Below are 27,553 nucleotides of genomic sequence, written 5' to 3'. Positions count from 1 at the left end.
CTCTGCCTTTAGTTGGCTGTCCCTAGTTTTTAGTTCCCTCCCCTTCTCTTCCCTAATGCTCATGGCTTTGCAAATTTTCTTTCTCTGCCCACTTTTCTCCTGTTCACCATCTGTAGTTTTGAATGATTTCTTGTATTTCCTTAGTGCGTTTTTTTTTTTTTTTATTTCTGCATTGTAGTTCACTGCTGCTATTTTTTAGTTCTTTCCTTTCTCCGTCCTTTGGCTTTTAAAATGTTCTACTTTTATCCCGTTTGCTGCTGTTAGTTTTTGATTGTCCTTTCTTGTCTTTCCTTAGTGCTATCGCTTTTTAGGTTTTCTTTCATCATCTCCATTTTAGTTCAGTGATGCTATTTTTGAATGTTATCCTTATTTCCTTAATCACAGTTTCTTTTAAAGTTTTCTGTCTCCTTTTGTTCCAGTAGCTGTCATTATTTCCCTGTATTTATGTTTCAATTATTTCTTGTCTTTCCATAGTGCCCTCACTTTTTAAATTTTCCTTCTCCATCTCTTTAAGTTCACTGCCACTATTTTTTAATTTTTCCATTTATTTCTCTAATCCCCGTTACTTTTTAAAATTTTCTTTTATGCCGTTCCCAGTCTTTATTATGCTGTTCTTTTAATTACTTCTTGCCTTTCTTTAATTCCTTTGCTTTTTAGATGTTCTATTTTAATCTGTTCTAGCCTGCTGTCTCTATGTTTTAATTTTTCCCTTATCGCCCCCTTTGAAAATGTTCTTTCTATGCTTACTTTTCTTACTTTTGATGCCTTTATTTTTTAATTATTTCTTTTCTTTCTACATCTCGGTTTTAGTTCAGTCCCTATTTTTAAATTTTTCTATTTTATTTCCCTAATCCCCCTTGCTTTTCAGATTTTTCTACTTTTACCTCGTTCACTGTCTTTATGTTGCTGTCTTGTCTTTTAATAATTTCTTGTCTTTGGTTAGTGCCCTTGCTTTTTAGAGTTTCTTTCTGCATTTATTTTAGTTCACTGTCCCTATTTCATAATTTTTCCCTTTGTTTCCCTAATTCCCCTCTGCTTATTAAATCTTCTTTCTATGCCTACTTTTATTACCTTTGAATTTTTTTAATAATTTCTTGTCTTAGTGCCGTCACTTTAAAGATTTTATTTTTACATCTCTGTTTTAGTTTGCTCTCCTTATCTCATAATTTTTCCTTGATTTCCCTAATCCCTGTCGCTTTTAAAATTGTCTACGTTTATTCCCTTTGCAGTCTTTATTTTGCTGTCTTTTCTTTTCATAATTTCTTGTCTGTCCTTAGTGCCCTCGCTTTTTCAATGTTCTTTCTCCATCTCTGAGTTTGCTGTCCCTATTTTTCAATTTTTCCCCTTTATTCCCCTAGTTCCCCTCTGCTTATTAAATGTTCTTTCTATGCCCACTTTTATTCCCTTTGCTGTTGTTTAAAAAATTATTTCTTTTTCTTTCATTCGTGCCGTTGCTTTTTAAATTTTCTTTCCACATCTGTTTTAGTTCGCTGTCCCTATCTTTTAATTTTTCCCTTTATTTCCCTCATACCCATCACTTTTAAAACGTTCTTTCCCTGTCTACATTTTTCCCTTCGATGTCTTTATTTTTAATTATTTCCTTAGTGCCTTTGATTTTCAATTTTCTTCCTATGTCCCCGTTTCAGTTCAGTGCCCCTACTTTTAAATTTTTTCCTCTATTTCCCTAAACTCTGTTGCTTTAAAAATTTTCTACCTTTATTCCGTTCACTGTCATTATTTTTTAATTATTTCTCATCTTTCCTTAGCGCGGTCGCTTTTTACAATTTCTGTCTCTCTGCATTTGTTTGGTTCGCTGTTGCTATTTCTTTAATTCTTTCCTGTCTTAGTACCTCGGCTTTAAAATTTTTGTTTCTGTGTCTACTTTTATCTCGTTTGCTGCCTCTGTGTTTAATTTTCTTTCTGTTTGTCCTCTACCCAGTTGCTTTTGAAATTTTCTTTCTACATCTACTTTGATCAAGCTCCCAATCCTTACTTTTTAATAGTTTTCGGTCTGTTGTGTACCCCGTTGCTTTTAAAATTTACTTTGTATGCGTCTCTCTCTTTGTCCCCCTTTCTTTATTTGGTAGTTTTTTCTTGTCTTTCCTAAGAGACGTGGCTTTTATTTTTCCGATGTCTAATTTTATCCCATCCAATGCGCTTATTTGTTAATGCTTTCCTGTCTGTCCTCCAGCCTGTGCTTCACTTCATCTCTTTTCTTCGTATGTCTCTCTTTAGATTGCCATCTCTATTTTTTTCATTTTCCCCTCTCTTTATCCCTCGGCTTTTAAAATTTTGTTTCCATATGTAATCTGGTTTGCTGTCCCTGTTTTTAGTTCTTTGCTGACTGTGCTGTACCTCTTGGCATTTTCAAGTTTCCTTCTAGGTCTACTTTTATCAAGGTCCCTATCCCTGGTTTTTTAATTCTTTCCTGTCCCATCCTTTTTGAATTTTTCTCTCTCTCATCTTTTACGCAGTTTGCTCTCCCTGTTTTTAATTTTTTCTGGTTTTCCTTACCCTGTCGCTTTTACAATTTTCTTTTTATGTCTCCATTTATCTAGTTCCCTTTCCCTTATTCTTAATGCTTTCCTGTCACGTACCATGTTGCTTTTAACGTCTTATTTCTAGGTCTCCATTTATCTAGTTCCCTGTCCCATTTTTCTTTCCTGTGTTTCCTGTAGTCCATTGGTTTTTATTTTCCCTTTCAAATCTCCCTCTACGTAGCTCCCTTTAACAATTTTTTACATGTCCTGCCTCTCTGTCCTGTTCCCTTTCTATTTCTCGCTCTGTCTTACATTCTCTAATTTTTAATTCTTGCCTATGTTTGTTGCTTTTTAATTTCTATTTCTGTGACTGCCTCTATCCAACTTCCTGTCACTTTTTTTTAATTCTTTTTGCTTTTTCCCCCTTTTGTACTTCCCTCTATCCGCCCCGCCCCGCCGCTGCCTGCGTGTCTCTTATTCTCTCTGTCCCTCTCTGCTGTTCCTGTTGTCCCGCTCGGTCCCTTCTGTCTCTCTCCCCTGCCCCCTGTTGCTCCCTGTTCCTGTGGGATCTCCCCATCCTCCTCCTCGCTGCACTCCATTTCTCTCTCTCTCAACACCCTTGTGCGGTTCCCCGTCCCTCTCTTGTTCCCAGTATCCCGTTTTCTGGCTCCCTGTCCTACCCCTCTTCTCTACCTCCCTCCATCCTTCCTTCTGCTTTCCTCGTCCCTCTTTTCCCTCTGTCCCGCTGCCTTTGGGCACCGAGCCTCGTAACCAGCTCGTTGCTGGGATTTCTGATGGGCGTGAAGGAACAAACATTTGCTGCCTCCTTTGTGACCCCAGATGTGTTTCCAGCCCCTGGCCTCTGGGTGAGCGGCTGCGGTTGGGTCCAGGGGACGCAGTGATGTGCTGTGGGGCTGGGGTGATGGCCTCAGTTCCTGATGGGTTCCAGCTAGGGCAGCCCAGGTGGGACCCATGAAGCGAAGATGGGGCTGGGCCAAGTAGCTGGCACAGTGCTGCGGTTTGGATTGAGGACGAGAACAATGTTGGTAACGCACTGACGTTTTGTTTGTCGCTAAGTAGCGCTTACACCGCTCAAGGACCTTTCAGCTTCCCGTGCTCTGCCCGGTGCGCCAGAAGCTGGGAGGCGCCACAGCCAGCTCAGCTGACCCGCGCCGGCCGAAGCGCTATTCCCTCCCGTGTGACGTCACGCTCGGTAGGGAAACGGGGGGTCGTTGGCCAGGAGTCAGCGATCGCTGCTCGGGGACGTGCTTGGCATCGGTCGGCGAGTGGTGAGCACCTGTAGAGTGAATCGCTTGCTTTGTATACTGTTATTGGTTTATTATTATTACTGCTAGTACTATTACTACTATTCTGTTGTCTTTTCCTTCAATTGTTCAACTGTTCTTCCTTTAACCCACGAGTGTTCTGACTTCCACCCTTCCAATTTTCTCCCCCGTAGCGGCTGTGTGGTGCTTAGCTGCTGGCTGGGGTTAAACCACGACAAAAGCTTCTGTCTACTCGTATTCCGTTTGCCGTTTCCCTTTTTTAATTCTTCCTTGTCTCTATTAGTACCTTTGCTTCTTCAATTGTCTTCCTACGTCTCTCTTTTAGTTCACTGTCCCCGGTTTTCATTTTTTTCTCTTTGTTGCCCTAATTCCCGTCATTATTGAAGTTTTTTGCTTTTATCCCGTTCCCTGTCTTTAGTTTTCAAGGAGTTGTTCTCTTTCCTTAGGGTCCTCCCTTTTAACAGCCTCGGAGGGGGCGTAGCTTCCCGCTGAGGAGCGGCTGGAGGAGGCGAGGTGGTTGTCAGCCGGGTCGTCATTTAATAGTAAAGTATGAAATGGCATGTTGGTTAATCATTTCCCGTTTGGTTCTGTGGGAGCTGTGCTGGCTGCCTTGAGAATCGGCCGAGAAGTTGAGGTGAGCTGGGTGGTAGAGGGGAGGCACACGGGGCTGGCTATTTCACCCGAGCGCCACGGGAACTTTGTGTCTCCTGGCATCCTAGGTGCACCGAGCGACAGCCGGAGCATCTTTCTTGAGAACAGGCGTGGAGCAGGGGAGCAGAGCGGTGCGGTGCTTTTGAGGAGGAGGGTGTCGCAGAAGCGGTTGGCAGTAACCAGACCGATGCTGAATACCAGCACTGTGTTTTAGTTGGTTAGTGTGCTGTGGGTTTTTGGGTTGGGAGGTTTTGGGGTTTTTTGTTTTTTGTTTTTTTGGTTTTTTTTGAGATGATGAAGAGGAACTGAGTGAGTGCAGGAATGTTCTAGTTAGGTGTGTGGTGGTTTTCTTTTTTTCTTTTTTGAGGGTGGATTCAGATCCCTGGCCCTCTGAAAGCTCAGTTGCGGGGTGAGGGCTGAGGAGGTATCAAGGATAGGAATTGCAGGGAGGGGTTATAAAGTTGGTGTCGGGGAGAGGCCTGTCCAGGAGCAGTCTCCTTTGGGAAGGGAAAAGGACCGGGTTACTGTTCTTAGCACGCTGCTGACGTTGGCTGGGCAGGGCGGTTCCATCCTGTGTCTGTGTGTTCTGCTTTTGCGTAGTCTGTCTTCTGTGTCTCGTACCCTGGCTTTCTCGGGTCTTGATGTTTCCGTAGCTCTTGGTGATCATGGGGCCCCTCGGTAAGCCTCCCGAGGGTCTCGAACGCGTCGCCTCATCGGCATGGCGTTTCTTGAGCCCTGCTTATCTTGCCGTCGTAGCTTAAAGCGCGGACGTGTCCGGGAAGCGTCGCGTTACAGATGTTTCTGAGGGATCGTCTGTTGTGTGCTTTTTCAGTCAGTAAGTTTTGAAAATATCTTACAGTAGTACTTGAAAAGCTTACTGAGATACTGGCACCCATACTAAAAGCGATCCAGGTCCAAGGAGAGACGTGGACAAAAGAGGAGGAATCGGCGTCGCTTTCCCGAGAAGCATTGCCAGCCTTGTAAGTAGCGACAGCGAGTCCTGACGTGGTTTTGGTGAGTTACTGCTTCGGCAGCGTCCTTTTTCCTTAACCTACAGCGTGTGGTTTCTTACTTCAGTTGGAAAGAGATTTTCCAGAATGGAAGTCTTTCTCATTCAAAGAAGTTGTGTTTTATGAACTCCCCATCAGAGTGGGGATCTTCAGAGATGATGCGCTTGGCAGTAGAAGTCAGCAGCAGCGAGACTTTCCGCTCTCTTAAAAAAAAAAAAAAAAAAAAAAAAAAAAGAAAGAAAAGTCCGTTTGCTTCCAAAGACCCGAGCACAGCACGTCTTCCGGAAGTTGATGGCATCGCTGGTTCTCAGTTGCAACAGCCGAGATGTCATCAACACGCGTTCCTCTGCGTGCTTCGGTGCAGCCAAAAGCGTTAGCAAATCTGCCGGTCCTTTCTGGTAGCCTTAGGCATTGCAGCCCCGGGGATTGGATTCCGCCCGCAAAGTAAAACCGTATGGGGGATCTCTTCTCTCACTGATTTTTCTACCCTAGATGTAACTTTAGGAAAAAAAAAAAAAGTTAAAATTGTCTATACAAACTGCCTTGCATTGTTTCACCTGCAACTGCCAACTAGCTGTGGCATTGTTTCAACTTTAACTGCCAACTAGCTGTGGCGTACAATTGCTTAGGTGTATTTGAGCCGTTAGGTATTTGTTCTAAACGTTGACCAGGAGAGGCAACTGAACGTTACGGGTTTTTTCCCCCCCCCCCCGCTCGTTTGACGGAGTGCTCTGAAGTACTTTTCTTTCTGTCTGGCTTTCAAGGGTGCGTTTCCCTGGCAGTTCAGTAGCATCTCTCTCGGGCAGCGCGGCTGGCCAGATGTCGCTCCTAATGACGTAAGGCGCAAAAAACCCCTGGTCAAATGATAACTGCGTATCTTGGAGACAGATAATCTGCTGGTATCGATTCACAGCTGTGCAAGTTAAATTAACGCAAAAGGAAAATCCAGCCCTTCTCCAGTAGAAGTATTTTTATTGGATGTCTGTAAGCACACGCACAGCTTTTTTAGTAGGAAGCGAATTGCTGCGATTTGTCCTCTGGTTTTCCTTTTACCCTCGAAAGCGTTACGCTTCGCTTCCAGCTTTATCGACCGAGCCAGCAAGATGCGCAGGAGCGCGAGGGCCGTAGCTGTTGCGGCGGATCTGTAAGCGTAGATTCTGATTGCGGTACGCCCTTGTCCTGCAGCCTCGCAGGGTTGTCTCCCTGCAGCCGTGCCGTAAGGAAGGGGTGAGACGTTTTCCAACGCCGGCAAGAGCGCGTACTTTTACGCGAAGAACGTGTTTGGAATCGTACCGGTTAGTCTTCATGCTGATTGGAAGCGTTCAGGTCGCTCTAGCTTTTAAAGGACGTCTTGTGTTTTGAGCTGACCTGCTTACCTCGAATCCTCCTTGAGCTCAACTGCTCTCCCCTCCCTTGCTCTGACTGAATTCCTCTACTCGCTGCTGTGCTATTTTTTTCACATGCGGAAATATCGCTTGGGATTTCTGTTTTTCAGGTGTCTCGTTGCAAGCGTCTCGTGATGCTCGCTAGGTCCCCCCCGGCCCAGGTTGGCCTGCCGGTCGTGAAGCGTCCCGAGGGTAAGGGGCCGGCCCCGTGCCTGGAGGCTCCTGGCTCTGTCTCCGGCGGGTGCCCCGCGGGTGCGTCAGCGAGGGCTGTCTGGTGGGGAGAGTGCCGGGCCAAGAGGGAGCGGGGAGGTTCGCTGCCCCGGGGAGCCCGTCCCAGCGCGGGAACGGAGGGGGAGCACGGCAGAGCAGAGCCTGAGCGAGAGGTGCGTCACCGTCCCCTGGCAGGCTCCCCCGCGGCGTGGGGCACCCGCGGGCTTGCGGGACAGGGGCTGGGGGGGGCTGCCCGCATTTTATTTCTCTGGCGGAGCTCCCCTTTTCGGGGGGGCGCCTACATATGTAAACGGCATTATTAAAGTAGCGAGCTGCCGGTCGGGGCTGTTTTCCTTGTTTTGTGCCTTTTTTGGGGGGGGTGATGAAAAAGTGTTGGAGGGGCCTGGGGGGTGATGATGTCATTTGGGGCACCCCAACGTCCCTGGGGGCGGGGGGTGTGATGATGAAACAGAGGAGCAGGTGAGTGGGGGATGAAGGTGTCACGGGGAGGTTCCCCCCCAGAGGAGGGGGGGTCACAGCCCCAAAATGCCTGAAAACTCGTGTGTGTGTGTGTGTGTGTGTGTAATTAAAATTGTTAAAAACTGGAAATACGGGTGCGAGGCATTGCAGTAGAGGAAAATCTCTCGCCTTTATATGTATATATTGAAAAATAATATTCATTTCTGTATATATATAGAGAGAGAAAAGGATTTCAAAATACAAACCTGTACCTGCTACGTTCTAGAAATTATTAAAAAATCTAAATGGAGATAGATAGGGTTTTAAAATAAAAAAGAACTTGTCTATATGTGAAGAAATAAAGGAGTTTAAAATGCAAAAAGAGATGATGTAGATGAAGGAATTTAAAACAGAAGAAAGTCTGGATAGGTAGAGGTATCTACGCTTACCGTGTGTCACCGAGTAAGCCAAAGTAGGTTGTCTGTGTAATGGAAGTAAAGGTTCTATGGAAGTGTAAACAGATAACTAAGTCTAAATAGACAGAATTGTAAGTAGATACCGAAGTCTAAGATACCAAAGTGTCAAAATATCCAAGTCCAAGAGCAAAATATCCAAGAGCAACACGGTTTGGGGCTCCCAGGAAAGCCGAATCCGCCTGGATTTGTGCAGCTGGAAAGCAAGCGCGCGCGCACACACCCACACCCCCCCCCCCTACATTTTAACGCAGAAAACCAAAAATGACCCATTGTTATGATGTGGAAAAGCGCCGGAAAACCCCAGAACTGAATAGTTTTGAAAAGCAGAAACCCCCAAGTTTTGTATGATGTAAAAGAAAAAACAAAAAAGAACAACAACAAAAAAACAAGCCAACAAACCAAAAAACCCAAACGCAAAACCCGCACCAATTTGGGCCAAATTTGGGGTGAACCGCTGGCAGTTTGAGGGGCATTGCTGGGGATTATCTGGCGTGGATTCCTTCTCCGGAGCGGACTATCCGTTGCGGCTTATCCCAGGTGAGTTATCTGCTGTGGATTATGCCGGGCGGACCCCCTGGTGCAGGTCATCCCCACCCGTGTCCCCCCGTGCACCTTTCTACCCACACACAGCCGCTGTCCGTCCGTGTCCGTCTCCGCCCCCCGTCCTCCTCTGCCTGTCTCTGCGCCCTCCCAAGTGCTCTCCACCCAAACGTCCCCCCACACAAGGTTTTTCCCCCCGTGCGGGTTTTTTTTCCCCGTGACGTGCCCCCCGCGTCCCCTGCCCTCCAGTCTCGTGCCCCCGCTCCCCTGCTCCCCCCTCCCATAGCTCCTTTGCTTCTGGACCCCCAGCTCCGCACGGGACACGGGCAGCCTGGGGAGCTTTGCCCCGAGCCATTCCTTTCCCCTCTGGGCAGCAGCGGTTCTGCCGCTGCTACAGGCAGGCGCTTTCTGGACGGGCGAGGGGCTGGGACGACCGGAGGCTGCTGCACGCTCCAGTCCGACTGAGACGCTGTTCCCGGGGGACCTGGCGCAGGGAAAGGCGAGGGACTCTCCGCGCTGCCGGTGACTCTTCAGAAGGGAACCGCGCTCTGGTTTTAGCGGCAGAAGGTGTCGGTCAGGCAGCCGCGTAGCACCGTGCTGAGCGATGTGGCAGGCGCCTGGCTTGGTGGAGTCCAGGCGTGTTTCTCGCCTCGCGGTCTCGATGCCCAACCAAGCAGGGGGTTCAGGTTCCCAAAGCCTTTGGGCGTGGGAGCAAGATGACAGCTAGGTGTCTAGCAGCACAGGATTTCAGCCGTGTTGCTTGCTGCAAATGGCTTGCAGGCCAGGAGATGTGGAGAGGGGTCTGAAATGAAGAAAGGGAGCGTGGAAGCGATTGTTTTAAGGCGGCAAATGAAGCAGCCGAAGGAGGCGAGCGGCCCCTCCAGCCTCCCGAGTCTCGCGCGCTGCAGGCGGCCAAGCGCGGGCGCCGCGCGTGCTGGCGGGAGCGGCAGGGAGCGCGGAGCTGCGCTGCCGTCCAGAGCAGCGAGGGAACTGGCAGGGCTCTACGGCCGTCTGGTGCGGCCAGCTGAGGGGCCGCCGTGCCCCTTTGCTTTCCCTGTTTCACGTCTCATTCCTTTGCACGCCGCAGGGCAGGGCGGTAAGTAACATGGCGCAGCGTCTTGTTTAAGCGGCAAGCCCTGCGCGGGAAGCCCGGTGCGTGTGCAGGATGAGCAGAGGGCGGGCACCGCAGCAGAGCCCGAGGGGCGCCAGCGTATCGCTCGCTCGCAGATCGCGCGCTTGCCCGTGGTCTGCTCGCATGCACCGCTTCCTGATAATCGTAGCTGCCCCTCTGACGCAAAGCAGCTTTCAGTGCCTTGAGGATGCCATCGGTGTCGCTTTTATTTTCTTTTTTTTTCTTTTTTTTTTTTTTTTTACTAAAATCTCTCCAGGGTCTGTTGACTCGCTGGTGTCACTCTCCCACCCCTGATGCCACATGCAGATGAATCCAGCACTCCCGGGGGCTTTTTCTGGGGGCAAAAAAGCCGAGGCAAGGCAAAGGTATTGACCAGGTTCCCTGTGCTGCGTCCCCCGGCTGGGTGCTGGGGTGGGGGGCGCGGAGAGAAAGGGCCAGCAGCCGCTGCAAGCTGTCAAGTGCAGAGGACTGAAATGCTCGAGCCGCTTGGGTGCTTTTTGGTGGCGAGGCGGTGGCTGTGGCTGCGTGGGCTGTGAGCGGGAGCAGGGGCAGAGAAGGACGAGGCTTGTGACACCCCCCGCCCCCCCGTAAGGCGGCGGCGGCGGCGGCAGCGGCGGCGGCTGCGGGCGGCCCCAGGCGGGCGCGGGCGCTAGTCCTTTCTCCCCGCGGGGCGCGGTCGGAGCGCCGGGCTTGGTGTGGTGCTGCCGCCTGGCGGCCAAAAGCGGGTACTGCAGGGCGGGAGCCGCGCAGGGGCGGTGGCGTCCCCGTGGTCGCCGGTGCCGGTGGCCGGTAACGGGCATGCGACAGCGCGGTGGCCGCGGGGTGCTGCCGCCGCAGCCGTTGCTGCCTCCCGGTAAGGAAGCGCCGCTCTCGCCGCACGGGAGGCGCTTGCCGCTGCTAGCACTGCCGCGTCCGCCTCCGCTGCAGCCCCGCCCCGCGGCGTCCGCCTCCGCTGCAGCCCCGCCCCGCCGAATGCCCCGGTCCTGGTGTGGAGCGGCCCCGCCCCTAGCGCCGGGCCCCGCCCCTGGATGCCCCCGGGCAGGGGAAGGGCACCACCCCTAGCGACAGGCCCCGCCCCTGGAGACCACGCCTGCGCACTGTGTTGGGGTGGAGCTTAGCCGCGGGGGGGCGGAGCCTAGCGGTGGTAAGGCGGAGCTTTGCCGTGCGAGGGCGGAGCTTCACTGGCGCATGCGTGCTGTCTCGGGGGCGGAGCCTTGCCGAGGGGGGGCGGTGCTTTGCGCTGAAGGGCGGGGCTTTGCCGCGGGTGGGCGGAGCTTGCCGTGTGAGGGCGGAGCTTAACCGGCACATGCGCGCTGTCTCGGGGCGGAGTTTTGCCGTGGGGGCGGAGCTTTGATGTGAAAGGCGGAGCTTTGCCGCGCATGCGCGCTGCCTCGGGGGCGGAGCTTTGCCGGGGGGGCGGAGCCTTGCCAGGTGAGGGCGGAGCTTTGCCGGGTGAGGGCGGAGCTTGACCAGCGCATGCGCGATGCGTCGGGGGCGGAGCCTTGCCGCGGGGGGGGGCGGAGCTTTGCCGGGTGAGGGCGGAGCTTTGCCGGGTGAGGGCGGAGCTTGACCAGGGCATGCGCGATGCGTCGGGGGCGGAGCCTTGCCGCGGGGGGGCGGAGTTTTGCCGTCGGAGGGCGGAGGTTTGCTGTGAAGGGCGGAGCTTTGTATGCGCATGCGCGCTGTCTCAGGGGCGGAGCTTTGCTGCGGGGGGGCGGAGCTTTGCCGTGGGAGGGCGGAGGTTTGCTGTGAAGGGCGGAGCTTTGTCTGCGCATGCGCGCTGTCTCAGGGGCGGAGCTTTGCTGCGGGGGGCGGAGCTTTGCCATGGGAGGGTGGAGCTTTGCCGAGGGGGCGGAGCTTCACCGGCGCATGCGTGCTGTGTGCAGGGCAGAGCTTGGCTGCAGAGGGCGGGGTTTTCCGCTGGGAGGGCGGAGCTTCGCCAGCGCCTGCGAGGTGCATCGGGGGCGGGCATCGCGCCGTGGGTGGAGCTTCCCCCCGCGGAGGGGCCAGCGGGAGCCCGGCTGCGGCTGCAGGCAGGGAGGAGGTGAGCGGGGAAAGTCCCGAGAAGGGCGGCGGTGCCTGGGGGGGGAGCGGCCGGGCCGGCGGGAGGCACGGAGCGGGGAGGGTGCGGTGCCGTGTGGGAGCCGGGCGGGTGGGGCTTCCCGGGGCCGGGCGGCGGGGGGGCGCCGCGCCGCTCCGGGGCCGGGCGGCGGGGGGCGCCGCGCCGAGCTGAGCCGCGCTGGTTCGATGCTGGGCGGGCGCCGCGCCGGTGCGGGCCGGGCGGCGGGGCAGCGCCGAGCCGCGCCGGGGCCGGGCGGCGGGGCAGCGCCGAGCCGCGCCGGGGCCGGGCGGCGGGAGAGCGTCGCGCCGAGCCGAGCCGCGCCGGTCCGGGGCCGGGCGGGCGCCGCGCCGAGCCGCGCCGCTCTGGGGCCGGGCGCCGGGGGGCCGCCGCGCCGATCTGAGCCGCACTGGTTCGATGCTGGGCAGGCGCCGCGCCGGTCCGGGGCCGGGCGGCGGAGAGGCGCCGCACCGAGCCGCCCGGCCCCGGAGGGGCGGGGGGGCGCCGCGCCGAGCCGCGCCGCTCCGGGGCCGGGCGGCGGGGGGCGCCGCGCCGAGCCGCGCCGCTCCGGGGCCGGGCGGCGGGGGGGGCGCCGCGCCGAGCCGCGCCGCTCCGGGGCCGGGCGGCGGGGGGGAGCGCCGCACCGAGCCGCGCCGGGGTTGGGCAGCGGGGGAGCGCCGCGCCGAGCCGCGCCGCTCCGGGGCGGGGGGGTGCCGCGCCGAGCCGCGGGGATGCCGCGCCGAGCCGCGCCGCTCCGGGGCCGGGCGGCGGGGGGGCGCCGCGCCGCGTCGGCGCCGGGCGGGGGCGGGCAGCCGGAGGTGTTGGCGGGGGCTGCCCGGAGCCGCGCTGGGGGCTCGGCGGGGCTTCCACGTGCGGCGGCGGCGGGGGGAACGGTGTCCCCGCAGGGTCCCAAAGCACGGAGGGTTGCGTCTCGCGGCATCCGGGGCTTTTGGTCGGTCACGTTGGTTCCCCGGGGCATGCCGGGAGGTGTAGTTTCTAGGGCCGTGGCTGCCGGGCAAACCGCTTCCTTTTTTGCCTCCTCCTTTCCCTTGCCTGCGGGGGAGCGGCGGGCCGGCGGGAGGCACGGAGCGGGGAGGGTTCGGTGCCGTGTGGGAGCCGGGCGGGCGGGGCTTCCCGGAGCCGGGCGAGGGGGGGGCGCGTCGGGTCGGGGCCGGTGGCGAGGTGAGCCCGGAGTTGGGCGGGCGCCGCGCCGAGCCGCGCCGCTCCGCTCCGGGGCCGGGCGGCGGGGGGGAGCCGCGCTGGGGGCTCGGCGGGGCTTCCACGTGCGGCGGTGGCGCGGTGAACGGTGTCCCCGCAGGATCCCAAAGCACGGAGGGCTGCGTCCCCTGGCATCCGGGGCTTTTGGTCGGCCACGTTGGTTGCCCGGGGCATGCCGGGAGGTGTAGTTTCTAGGGCCGTGGCTGCCGGACAAACCGCTTCGTTTTTTGCCTCCTCCTTTCCCAGCGTCACCTTCTGCGTCCCGGGAAGAAAATCCCGCGTGGGTGATTCCGCTCGGCGCTCAGGTAATCGCGTGTCTGGGGCTGCGGGAGCGGGGAGAAACCCTTGCCGGGTCAAGGACGCTCCAGGGGCGCCACATCAAAGCCAGAGGAAAGGCAAAGCCGCTGCCCGTGCAGAAAAGCCGATGACAAATTGCAGCTGAGAGAGCGCGCCGCGTTCCTGCAGTGCTCCCTTGGCAGTTTCGGCTGTTTGCCTTCCGGGCAAAAGAACAGACTTTCCTCTAGGAGAAATGAAGAGCTGCCTGTTCCCTTCTTTAGGGTCCGGTGTTTCTCTTCTGGTCGGTCGTGCTACTTTGATGGGCGAGCTGGAACTAGCCTGTTGTTTTGATACGCAGAACTAAATTGTTAGTAACATGCGGGGTCAGTAGAGTTCATTTTGGAGCACCTAGGTGCCAGTGGAAACGTAAGGAATGAAACGCGATGGAAACCGATCTTTAAACTTTAGTTTTCCTTGGTTTTTCTTTGCCATCAGAGCGTTGATGGCACGGTGGCCTGTGGCTCGGTGCACGTTCTGTTCCGTGGAGCCTTCGGTCTAGGACTTTGAAGTAACAAAGTTTGTCCTTCCAGAAAAGGGCTAGTCGCTCCTAGGATTGAGGTGTGGGCTTGGAGAGTCTCTTAAGCACGTGCTCAGAATTAAAGCCGAATTTCACTTCCTGTTGCTGCTGTTTGTCTTCACTTTCATTCCTGCCCGCACGGCTCCATTGTAAGCGGGAGCTCTGAATCATCCCTTTTTTTCAATCTCGCTCACGTTTTTTTACCCAAGGAGGTGCTACGTTTAGAAGTTAAGGAGTTTTCTCACAAATGCGTCGGTCGATGCAATTGCGTTGTGATTGTTAAAACCCCCAAAATAACACCGGTCTTACAGATCTGGCCTATTTCTTCTGAACACGGGTTCGTCGCGTGCAAATCGGGATACAGATCGTCTGCGCTTCCTGCTCTGTGGAGGACACTGTGCTGAGACAGGGGTGAGCTCCCAAAGGAAAAAAAATACAAGGTCATGGGGTTTTTTTGTTTGTATTTGGGGGCGGGGGGGGGGATTAAAAAGAAAAAAAAGAAAAAAAAAGAGTGGAATGTTGACTGGTGGCAGCCTGCAGAGCTCTTTTGCTTCCCGGCCTCTCCTTTTCCTCTCTTGAAGTCCTCTTTTGTGGCTGTAATTGTCGTTTGGAGAAGTTCGGAAGAGCAGTTCAGGGACTTGCCTGGGCCCGTGTGCTAGTAATACCAGGAAGGGAAACGCTTGAACGGATAGCAAAGAAGTTGGCTCCAAGTAGAGGTTCTGAAGGAAGAACAACGATAACAGGAAGCAAATAGCAAGTTACCAAAAAATGGGCGCGTGTCAAACGCCTCCGAGTTTTATTGCCGAGTGTTGTTTGGCACTATGTTCCAAACGGCTATTTTTTCCTTTGCTCGGCTGTAGCCTTCGCAAGACTTCACAAAACCGGGCAGCGTGGGACTCCTCCCCAGCTTTATGCTACAGGTTTTTTTCCTCTCTCAGCAGAGCGTCAGCTGCCGCCGTTTCACCGTGGTCGCCCTTTCTTCTGCCGTGAAAGCGCAAGACGGACGGAAAGGCAGCGTAGCGGTCTGCGAGTACAAGGTACGTCCGCGATGCGTGTCCGCGTTTTTCCTAAGGCGCTTGTAGCATGGACTTCAAAGTTAACGTCAAGAATGCGCCAGCTCTCCTTCCTTCTGTAGTTTTTCTAGGAACTATTTTAACGCAGATCCTAAAAGGAAAAGAAGGTCTGCGCTGGAGCGTGTTCTGCCTGTGCAAAGCCGACTTCCCTCCGTTTATTTTGCCTTCCTGAAAGCGCAATCTTCTGTTTCTGTGCGCTTACTAGGAAATGATATTGGGAAAATAGTTGCGTCCTAAAAGAGGAAAGACGCCGTTTGTAAGAGTTCAGGCGTTCAGAAGAAACAGGCTTTGTTTTCGTCATAGAAGCTGTGTGCTTTTTCAGTCAATAAGTTTTGAAAATATCTTAGAGTAGTCCTTGAAAAGCTTACTGAGATACTAGCGTCCGTACTAAAAGCGAGCCAGGTCCAAGGAGAGACGTGGACAAAAGAGGAGGAATCGGCCTCGAAAATTCGTGTGTGTGATTAAAAACGTTCAAAACTGTAAATACGGGTGTGAGGCATTGCAGTAGAGAAAAATCTCTCGCCTTTATATATATATATATATATATATATAAAAATAATATTCATATGTATATATATATATATGTATATATACAGAATTCATATATATATATAAAAAGAAGGATTTCCAAATACAAACCTATATCTGCTGTATTATATAAATGATTCAAAAATAATTTTCTGTCTTTTTCCGTTTTTTCCGTCTCCGTTTTAGTTCACCGAGGCGGGCTTTTAAATCACTTCCTGATGTTCTTAATCGCCGCTTCCTTTAAGCACTCTCCTGTCTCCTGTTGCCCCCTTTCCTTAGGGCCCTCGTTTTTTGAATTTTTCTTCTCCGTCCCTTTAGTTCGCTGTCCTGTTTTTTAATTTTCCCAATTATTTCTTGTCTTTCCTTAGTGCCCTTGCTTTTTAAAATTTTGTTTCTGCATCTCTGTTTTAGTGCACTGTCCCTAATGCTGATTGCTTTTTAAGTTTTCTTTCTATGCCTCCTTTTATTCCGTTCACTGTCTTTATTTTTAATGATTTCTTGTCTTTCCTTAGCACTGTCGCTTTTAAAAATTTCTGTCTATGTCTGCATTGTAGTTCAATGTTGCTACTTTGTACTGCTTTCCTCTCTTAATCCTTTGGCTTTTAAAATTTCTACTTGCATCTTGTTTGCTGTCATTAACTTTTAATTATTCTTTCTTGTTTTTCCTTAGTGCCATCACTTTTTAAATCTTCTTTTCCATCTCCATTTTAGTTCACCAATGGGATTTTAAAATTTTTTCCTTATTTCCTTAATCACCATTGCTTTTAAAAGTTTGTCTGTTTTTATACCATTTCCTGTCTTTATTTTGATGTATTTATCTTTAATTATTTTTTTGTCTTTCCTTAGTGCCCTACCTTTTAAAATTTTCTTTCCACAGCTCTCTCTTAGTTTGTTTTCTTTTTCTTTTAGTTTTCTTTCTATGCCTACTTTTATCCTGTTCACTGTCTTTATTATTTAATGATTTCTTGTCTTTCCTTAGTGCCTTTGCTTTTTAAAATGTCTATTTATGTCTGTGTTGTAGTTAGCTGTCACTATTTTTTAGTGCTTTCCTTTCTTAATCTTAATATTTGGGTTTTCCTTTTTTCCTTTCTTAATCTTGATCATTGGTTTTTAAAATTTTCTACTTTTATCTCCTTTGCTGTCATGAGATGTTAATTATTTTTTCTTGTTTTTCATTACTGCCATTGCTTTTACAATTTTTTAATTCTACATCTCTCTTTTAGTTCACAGTTTCGATTAATTTTTTTTCCTTATTTTCCTTATAGTTTGCCATCGCCGTTTTTTCATTTGCTCAATATGGCTTTAATCTCCATTGCTTTTAAATTTTCTGTCTCCTTTTATCCCCTTTGCTGTCTTTATTGTGCTCTAGTTAATTATTTCTTGTCTTTCCTTAGGGCCCTCCCGTTTTAAATTTTCTTGCTCTGCCTTTAGTTGGCTGTCCCTAGTTTTTAGTTCCCTCCCCTTCTCTTCCCTAATGCTCATGGCTTTGCAAATTTTCTTTCTCTGCCCACTTTTCTCCTGTTCACCATCTGTAGTTTTGAATGATTTCTTGTATTTCCTTAGTGCGTTTTTTTTTTTTTTTATTTCTGCATTGTAGTTCACTGCTGCTATTTTTTAGTTCTTTCCTTTCTCCGTCCTTTGGCTTTTAAAATGTTCTACTTTTATCCCGTTTGCTGCTGTTAGTTTTTGATTGTCCTTTCTTGTCTTTCCTTAGTGCTATCGCTTTTTAGGTTTTCTTTCATCATCTCCATTTTAGTTCAGTGATGCTATTTTTGAATGTTATCCTTATTTCCTTAATCACAGTTTCTTTTAAAGTTTTCTGTCTCCTTTTGTTCCAGTAGCTGTCATTATTTCCCTGTATTTATGTTTCAATTATTTCTTGTCTTTCCATAGTGCCCTCACTTTTTAAATTTTCCTTCTCCATCTCTTTAAGTTCACTGCCACTATTTTTTAATTTTTCCATTTATTTCTCTAATCCCCGTTACTTTTTAAAATTTTCTTTTATGCCGTTCCCAGTCTTTATTATGCTGTTCTTTTAATTACTTCTTGCCTTTCTTTAATTCCTTTGCTTTTTAGATGTTCTATTTTAATCTGTTCTAGCCTGCTGTCTCTATGTTTTAATTTTTCCCTTATCGCCCCCTTTGAAAATGTTCTTTCTATGCTTACTTTTCTTACTTTTGATGCCTTTATTTTTTAATTATTTCTTTTCTTTCTACATCTCGGTTTTAGTTCAGTCCCTATTTTTAAATTTTTCTATTTTATTTCCCTAATCCCCCTTGCTTTTCAGATTTTTCTACTTTTACCTCGTTCACTGTCTTTATGTTGCTGTCTTGTCTTTTAATAATTTCTTGTCTTTGGTTAGTGCCCTTGCTTTTTAGAGTTTCTTTCTGCATTTATTTTAGTTCACTGTCCCTATTTCATAATTTTTCCCTTTGTTTCCCTAATTCCCCTCTGCTTATTAAATCTTCTTTCTATGCCTACTTTTATTACCTTTGAATTTTTTTAATAATTTCTTGTCTTAGTGCCGTCACTTTAAAGATTTTATTTTTACATCTCTGTTTTAGTTTGCTCTCCTTATCTCATAATTTTTCCTTGATTTCCCTAATCCCTGTCGCTTTTAAAATTGTCTACGTTTATTCCCTTTGCAGTCTTTATTTTGCTGTCTTTTCTTTTCATAATTTCTTGTCTGTCCTTAGTGCCCTCGCTTTTTCAATGTTCTTTCTCCATCTCTGAGTTTGCTGTCCCTATTTTTCAATTTTCCCCCTTTATTCCCCTAGTTCCCCTCTGCTTATTAAATGTTCTTTCTATGCCCACTTTTATTCCCTTTGCTGTTGTTTAAAAAATTATTTCTTTTTCTTTCATTCGTGCCGTTGCTTTTTAAATTTTCTTTCCACATCTGTTTTAGTTCGCTGTCCCTATCTTTTAATTTTTCCCTTTATTTCCCTCATACCCATCACTTTTAAAACGTTCTTTCCCTGTCTACATTTTTCCCTTCGATGTCTTTATTTTTAATTATTTCCTTAGTGCCTTTGATTTTCAATTTTCTTCCTATGTCCCCGTTTCAGTTCAGTGCCCCTACTTTTAAATTTTTTCCTCTATTTCCCTAAACTCTGTTGCTTTAAAAATTTTCTACCTTTATTCCGTTCACTGTCATTATTTTTTAATTATTTCTCATCTTTCCTTAGCGCGGTCGCTTTTTACAATTTCTGTCTCTCTGCATTTGTTTGGTTCGCTGTTGCTATTTCTTTAATTCTTTCCTGTCTTAGTACCTCGGCTTTAAAATTTTTGTTTCTGTGTCTACTTTTATCTCGTTTGCTGCCTCTGTGTTTAATTTTCTTTCTGTTTGTCCTCTACCCAGTTGCTTTTGAAATTTTCTTTCTACATCTACTTTGATCAAGCTCCCAATCCTTACTTTTTAATAGTTTTCGGTCTGTTGTGTACCCCGTTGCTTTTAAAATTTACTTTGTATGCGTCTCTCTCTTTGTCCCCCTTTCTTTATTTGGTAGTTTTTTCTTGTCTTTCCTAAGAGACGTGGCTTTTATTTTTCCGATGTCTAATTTTATCCCATCCAATGCGCTTATTTGTTAATGCTTTCCTGTCTGTCCTCCAGCCTGTGCTTCACTTCATCTCTTTTCTTCGTATGTCTCTCTTTAGATTGCCATCTCTATTTTTTTCATTTTCCCCTCTCTTTATCCCTCGGCTTTTAAAATTTTGTTTCCATATGTAATCTGGTTTGCTGTCCCTGTTTTTAGTTCTTTGCTGACTGTGCTGTACCTCTTGGCATTTTCAAGTTTCCTTCTAGGTCTACTTTTATCAAGGTCCCTATCCCTGGTCTTTTTTAATTCTTTCCTGTCCCATCCTTTTTGAATTTTTCTCTCTCTCATCTTTTACGCAGTTTGCTCTCCCTGTTTTTAATTTTTTCTGGTTTTCCTTACCCTGTCGCTTTTACAATTTTCTTTTTATGTCTCCATTTATCTAGTTCCCTTTCCCTTATTCTTAATGCTTTCCTGTCACGTACCATGTTGCTTTTAACGTCTTATTTCTAGGTCTCCATTTATCTAGTTCCCTGTCCCATTTTTCTTTCCTGTGTTTCCTGTAGTCCATTGGTTTTTATTTTCCCTTTCAAATCTCCCTCTACGTAGCTCCCTTTAACAATTTTTTACATGTCCTGCCTCTCTGTCCTGTTCCCTTTCTATTTCTCGCTCTGTCTTACATTCTCTAATTTTTAATTCTTGCCTATGTTTGTTGCTTTTTAATTTCTATTTCTGTGACTGCCTCTATCCAACTTCCTGTCACTTTTTTTTAATTCTTTTTGCTTTTTCCCCCTTTTGTACTTCCCTCTATCCGCCCCGCCCCGCCGCTGCCTGCGTGTCTCTTATTCTCTCTGTCCCTCTCTGCTGTTCCTGTTGTCCCGCTCGGTCCCTTCTGTCTCTCTCCCCTGCCCCCTGTTGCTCCCTGTTCCTGTGGGATCTCCCCATCCTCCTCCTCGCTGCACTCCATTTCTCTCTCTCTCAACACCCTTGTGCGGTTCCCCGTCCCTCTCTTGTTCCCAGTATCCCGTTTTCTGGCTCCCTGTCCTACCCCTCTTCTCTACCTCCCTCCATCCTTCCTTCTGCTTTCCTCGTCCCTCTTTTCCCTCTGTCCCGCTGCCTTTGGGCACCGAGCCTCGTAACCAGCTCGTTGCTGGGATTTCTGATGGGCGTGAAGGAACAAACATTTGCTGCCTCCTTTGTGACCCCAGATGTGTTTCCAGCCCCTGGCCTCTGGGTGAGCGGCTGCGGTTGGGTCCAGGGGACGCAGTGATGTGCTGTGGGGCTGGGGTGATGGCCTCAGTTCCTGATGGGTTCCAGCTAGGGCAGCCCAGGTGGGACCCATGAAGCGAAGATGGGGCTGGGCCAAGTAGCTGGCACAGTGCTGCGGTTTGGATTGAGGACGAGAACAATGTTGGTAACGCACTGACGTTTTGTTTGTCGCTAAGTAGCGCTTACACCGCTCAAGGACCTTTCAGCTTCCCGTGCTCTGCCCGGTGCGCCAGAAGCTGGGAGGCGCCACAGCCAGCTCAGCTGACCCGCGCCGGCCGAAGCGCTATTCCCTCCCGTGTGACGTCACGCTCGGTAGGGAAACGGGGGGTCGTTGGCCAGGAGTCAGCGATCGCTGCTCGGGGACGTGCTTGGCATCGGTCGGCGAGTGGTGAGCACCTGTAGAGTGAATCGCTTGCTTTGTATACTGTTATTGGTTTATTATTATTACTGCTAGTACTATTACTACTATTCTGTTGTCTTTTCCTTCAATTGTTCAACTGTTCTTCCTTTAACCCACGAGTGTTCTGACTTCCACCCTTCCAATTTTCTCCCCCGTAGCGGCTGTGTGGTGCTTAGCTGCTGGCTGGGGTTAAACCACGACAAAAGCTTCTGTCTACTCGTATTCCGTTTGCCGTTTCCCTTTTTTAATTCTTCCTTGTCTCTATTAGTACCTTTGCTTCTTCAATTGTCTTCCTACGTCTCTCTTTTAGTTCACTGTCCCCGGTTTTCATTTTTTTCTCTTTGTTGCCCTAATTCCCGTCATTATTGAAGTTTTTTGCTTTTATCCCGTTCCCTGTCTTTAGTTTTCAAGGAGTTGTTCTCTTTCCTTAGGGTCCTCCCTTTTAACAGCCTCGGACTGGGGCGTAGCTTCCCGCTGAGGAGCGGCTGGAGGAGGCGAGGTGGTTGTCAGCCGGGTCGTCATTTAATAGTAAAGTATGAAATGGCATGTTGGTTAATCATTTCCCGTTTGGTTCTGTGGGAGCTGTGCTGGCTGCCTTGAGAATCGGCCGAGAAGTTGAGGTGAGCTGGGTGGTAGAGGGGAGGCACACGGGGCTGGCTATTTCACCCGAGCGCCACGGGAACTTTGTGTCTCCTGGCATCCTAGGTGCACCGAGCGACAGCCGGAGCATCTTTCTTGAGAACAGGCGTGGAGCAGGGGAGCAGAGCGGTGCGGTGCTTTTGAGGAGGAGGGTGTCGCAGAAGCGGTTGGCAGTAACCAGACCGATGCTGAATACCAGCACTGTGTTTTAGTTGGTTAGTGTGCTGTGGGTTTTTGGGTTGGGAGGTTTTGGGGTTTTTTGTTTTTTGTTTTTTTGGTTTTTTTGAGATGATGAAGAGGAACTGAGTGAGTGCAGGAATGTTCTAGTTAGGTGTGTGGTGGTTTTCTTTTTTTCTTTTTTGAGGGTGGATTCAGATCCCTGGCCCTCTGAAAGCTCAGTTGCGGGGTGAGGGCTGAGGAGGTATCAAGGATAGGAATTGCAGGGAGGGGTTATAAAGTTGGTGTCGGGGAGAGGCCTGTCCAGGAGCAGTCTCCTTTGGGAAGGGAAAAGGACCGGGTTACTGTTCTTAGCACGCTGCTGACGTTGGCTGGGCAGGGCGGTTCCATCCTGTGTCTGTGTGTTCTGCTTTTGCGTAGTCTGTCTTCTGTGTCTCGTACCCTGGCTTTCTCGGGTCTTGATGTTTCCGTAGCTCTTGGTGATCATGGGGCCCCTCGGTAAGCCTCCCGAGGGTCTCGAACGCGTCGCCTCATCGGCATGGCGTTTCTTGAGCCCTGCTTATCTTGCCGTCGTAGCTTAAAGCGCGGACGTGTCCGGGAAGCGTCGCGTTACAGATGTTTCTGAGGGATCGTCTGTTGTGTGCTTTTTCAGTCAGTAAGTTTTGAAAATATCTTACAGTAGTACTTGAAAAGCTTACTGAGATACTGGCACCCATACTAAAAGCGATCCAGGTCCAAGGAGAGACGTGGACAAAAGAGGAGGAATCGGCGTCGCTTTCCCGAGAAGCATTGCCAGCCTTGTAAGTAGCGACAGCGAGTCCTGACGTGGTTTTGGTGAGTTACTGCTTCGGCAGCGTCCTTTTTCCTTAACCTACAGCGTGTGGTTTCTTACTTCAGTTGGAAAGAGATTTTCCAGAATGGAAGTCTTTCTCATTCAAAGAAGTTGTGTTTTATGAACTCCCCATCAGAGTGGGGATCTTCAGAGATGATGCGCTTGGCAGTAGAAGTCAGCAGCAGCGAGACTTTCCGCTCTCTTAAAAAAAAAAAAAAGAAAAGTCCGTTTGCTTCCAAAGACCCGAGCACAGCACGTCTTCCGGAAGTTGATGGCATCGCTGGTTCTCAGTTGCAACAGCCGAGATGTCATCAACACGCGTTCCTCTGCGTGCTTCGGTGCAGCCAAAAGCGTTAGCAAATCTGCCGGTCCTTTCTGGTAGCCTTAGGCATTGCAGCCCCGGGGATTGGATTCCGCCCGCAAAGTAAAACCGTATGGGGGATCTCTTCTCTCACTGATTTTTCTACCCTAGATGTAACTTTAGGAAAAAAAAAAAGTTAAAATTGTCTATACAAACTGCCTTGCATTGTTTCACCTGCAACTGCCAACTAGCTGTGGCATTGTTTCAACTTTAACTGCCAACTAGCTGTGGCGTACAATTGCTTAGGTGTATTTGAGCCGTTAGGTATTTGTTCTAAACGTTGACCAGGAGAGGCAACTGAACGTTACGGGTTTTCCCCCCCCCGCTCGTTTGACGGAGTGCTCTGAAGTACTTTTCTTTCTGTCTGGCTTTCAAGGGTGCGTTTCCCTGGCAGTTCAGTAGCATCTCTCTCGGGCAGCGCGGCTGGCCAGATGTCGCTCCTAATGACGTAAGGCGCAAAAAACCCCTGGTCAAATGATAACTGCGTATCTTGGAGACAGATAATCTGCTGGTATCGATTCACAGCTGTGCAAGTTAAATTAACGCAAAAGGAAAATCCAGCCCTTCTCCAGTAGAAGTATTTTTATTGGATGTCTGTAAGCACACGCACAGCTTTTTTAGTAGGAAGCGAATTGCTGCGATTTGTCCTCTGGTTTTCCTTTTACCCTCGAAAGCGTTACGCTTCGCTTCCAGCTTTATCGACCGAGCCAGCAAGATGCGCAGGAGCGCGAGGGCCGTAGCTGTTGCGGCGGATCTGTAAGCGTAGATTCTGATTGCGGTACGCCCTTGTCCTGCAGCCTCGCAGGGTTGTCTCCCTGCAGCCGTGCCGTAAGGAAGGGGTGAGACGTTTTCCAACGCCGGCAAGAGCGCGTACTTTTACGCGAAGAACGTGTTTGGAATCGTACCGGTTAGTCTTCATGCTGATTGGAAGCGTTCAGGTCGCTCTAGCTTTTAAAGGACGTCTTGTGTTTTGAGCTGACCTGCTTACCTCGAATCCTCCTTGAGCTCAACTGCTCTCCCCTCCCTTGCTCTGACTGAATTCCTCTACTCGCTGCTGTGCTATTTTTTTCACATGCGGAAATATCGCTTGGGATTTCTGTTTTTCAGGTGTCTCGTTGCAAGCGTCTCGTGATGCTCGCTAGGTCCCCCCGGCCCAGGTTGGCCTGCCGGTCGTGAAGCGTCCCGAGGGTAAGGGGCCGGCCCCGTGCCTGGAGGCTCCTGGCTCTGTCTCCGGCGGGTGCCCCGCGGGTGCGTCAGCGAGGGCTGTCTGGTGGGGAGAGTGCCGGGCCAAGAGGGAGCGGGGAGGTTCGCTGCCCCGGGGAGCCCGTCCCAGCGCGGGAACGGAGGGGGAGCACGGCAGAGCAGAGCCTGAGCGAGAGGTGCGTCACCGTCCCCTGGCAGGCTCCCCCCGCGGCGTGGGGCAGCCGCCGGCTTGCGGGACAGGGGCTGGGGGGCTGCCCGCATTTTATTTCTCTGGCGGAGCTCCCCTTTTCGGGGGGGCGCCTACATATGTAAACGGCATTATTAAAGTAGCGAGCTGCCGGTCGGGGCTGTTTTCCTTGTTTTGTGCCTTTTTTGGGGGGGGTGATGAAAAAGTGTTGGAGGGGCCTGGGGGGTGATGATGTCATTTGGGGCACCCCAACGTCCCTGGGGGCGGGGGGTGTGATGATGAAACAGAGGAGCAGGTGAGTGGGGGATGAAGGTGTCACGGGGAGGTTCCCCCCCAGAGGAGGGGGGGTCACAGCCCCAAAATGCCTGAAAACTCGTGTGTGTGTGTGTGTGTGTGTGTAATTAAAATTGTTAAAAACTGGAAATACGGGTGCGAGGCATTGCAGTAGAGGAAAATCTCTCGCCTTTATATGTATATATTGAAAAATAATATTCATTTCTGTATATATATAGAGAGAAAAGGATTTCAAAATACAAACCTGTACCTGCTACGTTCTAGAAATTATTAAAAAATCTAAATGGAGATAGATAGGGTTTTAAAATAAAAAAGAACTTGTCTATATGTGAAGAAATAAAGGAGTTTAAAATGCAAAAAGAGATGATGTAGATGAAGGAATTTAAAACAGAAGAAAGTCTGGATAGGTAGAGGTATCTACGCTTACCGTGTGTCACCGAGTAAGCCAAAGTAGGTTGTCTGTGTAATGGAAGTAAAGGTTCTATGGAAGTGTAAACAGATAACTAAGTCTAAATAGACAGAATTGTAAGTAGATACCGAAGTCTAAGATACCAAAGTGTCAAAATATCCAAGTCCAAGAGCAAAATATCCAAGAGCAACACGGTTTGGGGCTCCCAGGAAAGCCGAATCCGCCTGGATTTGTGCAGCTGGAAAGCAAGCGCGCGCGCACACACCCACACCCCCCCCTACATTTTAACGCAGAAAACCAAAAATGACCCATTGTTATGATGTGGAAAAGCGCCGGAAAACCCCAGAACTGAATAGTTTTGAAAAGCAGAAACCCCCAAGTTTTGTATGATGTAAAAGAAAAAACAAAAAAGAACAACAACAAAAAAACAAGCCAACAAACCAAAAAACCCAAACGCAAAACCCGCACCAATTTGGGCCAAATTTGGGGTGAACCGCTGGCAGTTTGAGGGGCATTGCTGGGGATTATCTGGCGTGGATTCCTTCTCCGGAGCGGACTATCCGTTGCGGCTTATCCCAGGTGAGTTATCTGCTGTGGATTATGCCGGGCGGACCCCCTGGTGCAGGTCATCCCCACCCGTGTCCCCCCGTGCACCTTTCTACCCACACACAGCCGCTGTCCGTCCGTGTCCGTCTCCGCCCCCCGTCCTCCTCTGCCTGTCTCTGCGCCCTCCCAAGTGCTCTCCACCCAAACGTCCCCCCACACAAGGTTTTTCCCCCCGTGCGGGTTTTTTTTTCCCCGTGACGTGCCCCCCGCGTCCCCTGCCCTCCAGTCTCGTGCCCCCGCTCCCCTGCTCCCCCTCCCATAGCTCCTTTGCTTCTGGACCCCCAGCTCCGCACGGGACACGGGCAGCCTGGGGAGCTTTGCCCCGAGCCATTCCTTTCCCCTCTGGGCAGCAGCGGTTCTGCCGCTGCTACAGGCAGGCGCTTTCTGGACGGGCGAGGGGCTGGGACGACCGGAGGCTGCTGCACGCTCCAGTCCGACTGAGACGCTGTTCCCGGGGGACCTGGCGCAGGGAAAGGCGAGGGACTCTCCGCGCTGCCGGTGACTCTTCAGAAGGGAACCGCGCTCTGGTTTTAGCGGCAGAAGGTGTCGGTCAGGCAGCCGCGTAGCACCGTGCTGAGCGATGTGGCAGGCGCCTGGCTTGGTGGAGTCCAGGCGTGTTTCTCGCCTCGCGGTCTCGATGCCCAACCAAGCAGGGGGTTCAGGTTCCCAAAGCCTTTGGGCGTGGGAGCAAGATGACAGCTAGGTGTCTAGCAGCACAGGATTTCAGCCGTGTTGCTTGCTGCAAATGGCTTGCAGGCCAGGAGATGTGGAGAGGGGTCTGAAATGAAGAAAGGGAGCGTGGAAGCGATTGTTTTAAGGCGGCAAATGAAGCAGCCGAAGGAGGCGAGCGGCCCCTCCAGCCTCCCGAGTCTCGCGCGCTGCAGGCGGCCAAGCGCGGGCGCCGCGCGTGCTGGCGGGAGCGGCAGGGAGCGCGGAGCTGCGCTGCCGTCCAGAGCAGCGAGGGAACTGGCAGGGCTCTACGGCCGTCTGGTGCGGCCAGCTGAGGGGCCGCCGTGCCCCTTTGCTTTCCCTGTTTCACGTCTCATTCCTTTGCACGCCGCAGGGCAGGGCGGTAAGTAACATGGCGCAGCGTCTTGTTTAAGCGGCAAGCCCTGCGCGGGAAGCCCGGTGCGTGTGCAGGATGAGCAGAGGGCGGGCACCGCAGCAGAGCCCGAGGGGCGCCAGCGTATCGCTCGCTCGCAGATCGCGCGCTTGCCCGTGGTCTGCTCGCATGCACCGCTTCCTGATAATCGTAGCTGCCCCTCTGACGCAAAGCAGCTTTCAGTGCCTTGAGGATGCCATCGGTGTCGCTTTTATTTTCTTTTTTTTTTCTTTTTTTTTTTTTTTTACTAAAATCTCTCCAGGGTCTGTTGACTCGCTGGTGTCACTCTCCCACCCCTGATGCCACATGCAGATGAATCCAGCACTCCCGGGGGCTTTTTCTGGGGGCAAAAAAGCCGAGGCAAGGCAAAGGTATTGACCAGGTTCCCTGTGCTGCGTCCCCCGGCTGGGTGCTGGGGTGGGGGGCGCGGAGAGAAAGGGCCAGCAGCCGCTGCAAGCTGTCAAGTGCAGAGGACTGAAATGCTCGAGCCGCTTGGGTGCTTTTTGGTGGCGAGGCGGTGGCTGTGGCTGCGTGGGCTGTGAGCGGGAGCAGGGGCAGAGAAGGACGAGGCTTGTGACACCCCCCGCCCCCCCGTAAGGCGGCGGCGGCGGCGGCAGCGGCGGCGGCTGCGGGCGGCCCCAGGCGGGCCGGGGGGCGAGTCCTTTCTCCCCGCGGGGCGCGGTCGGAGCGCCGGGCTTGGTGTGGTGCTGCCGCCTGGCGGCCAAAAGCGGGTACTGCAGGGCGGGAGCCGCGCAGGGGCGGTGGCGTCCCCGTGGTCGCCGGTGCCGGTGGCCGGTAACGGGCATGCGACAGCGCGGTGGCCGCGGGGTGCTGCCGCCGCAGCCGTTGCTGCCTCCCGGTAAGGAAGCGCCGCTCTCGCCGCACGGGAGGCGCTTGCCGCTGCTAGCACTGCCGCGTCCGCCTCCGCTGCAGCCCCGCCCCGCGGCGTCCGCCTCCGCTGCAGCCCCGCCCCGCCGAATGCCCCGGTCCTGGTGTGGAGCGGCCCCGCCCCTAGCGCCGGGCCCCGCCCCTGGATGCCCCCGGGCAGGGGAAGGGCACCACCCCTAGCGACAGGCCCCGCCCCTGGAGACCACGCCTGCGCACTGTGTTGGGGTGGAGCTTAGCCGCGGGGGGGCGGAGCCTAGCGGTGGTAAGGCGGAGCTTTGCCGTGCGAGGGCGGA

At 51.5% G+C, this 27,553-nt stretch overlaps 2 long non-coding RNA genes across 15 annotated transcripts; both read left to right on the top strand.

Annotated features, from left to right (window-relative positions):
• Window positions 1-165: 165 nt before the first annotated feature.
• Window positions 166-7,216, top strand: LOC148050001 (uncharacterized). 5 transcript variants are annotated; one of them, XR_015701824.1, is made up of 4 exons: window positions 166-4,400; window positions 4,486-4,634; window positions 5,277-5,397; window positions 6,509-7,216. It is a non-coding gene; the product is annotated as an uncharacterized LOC148050001 (long non-coding RNA). The 5 variants fall into 5 exon arrangements; XR_015701825.1 differs by having other exon boundaries at window positions 166-4,634; window positions 6,509-6,722; window positions 6,923-7,216; XR_015701823.1 differs by adding an exon at window positions 6,192-6,263 and having other exon boundaries at window positions 166-4,634; window positions 6,613-7,216.
• A 4,263-nt stretch (window positions 7,217-11,479) lies between these two features.
• On the top strand, window positions 11,480-23,714 carry LOC148050000 (uncharacterized). 10 transcript variants are annotated; one of them, XR_015701812.1, is made up of 7 exons: window positions 11,480-11,673; window positions 13,153-13,211; window positions 14,071-14,170; window positions 14,701-14,796; window positions 20,342-20,550; window positions 20,994-21,416; window positions 22,058-22,414. It is a non-coding gene; the product is annotated as an uncharacterized LOC148050000 (long non-coding RNA). The 10 variants fall into 10 exon arrangements; XR_015701818.1 differs by lacking the exon at window positions 11,480-11,673 and adding exons at window positions 22,948-23,019; window positions 23,369-23,714 and having other exon boundaries at window positions 12,980-14,170; window positions 22,058-22,178; XR_015701820.1 differs by lacking the exon at window positions 11,480-11,673 and adding exons at window positions 23,369-23,478; window positions 23,679-23,710 and having other exon boundaries at window positions 12,980-14,170; window positions 22,058-22,178.
• The last annotated feature ends 3,839 nt before the right edge of the window (window positions 23,715-27,553 follow it).

Source organism: Nipponia nippon, unplaced genomic scaffold, assembly GCF_047370975.1.
Source record: "Nipponia nippon isolate SJK-2023a ecotype South Korea unplaced genomic scaffold, ASM4737097v1 scaffold_99, whole genome shotgun sequence".
NCBI lineage: Eukaryota > Metazoa > Chordata > Aves > Pelecaniformes > Threskiornithidae > Nipponia > Nipponia nippon.
Note: the sequence above shows the minus strand (reverse complement) of the source record. Positions and strands in the feature narration are given on the sequence as shown.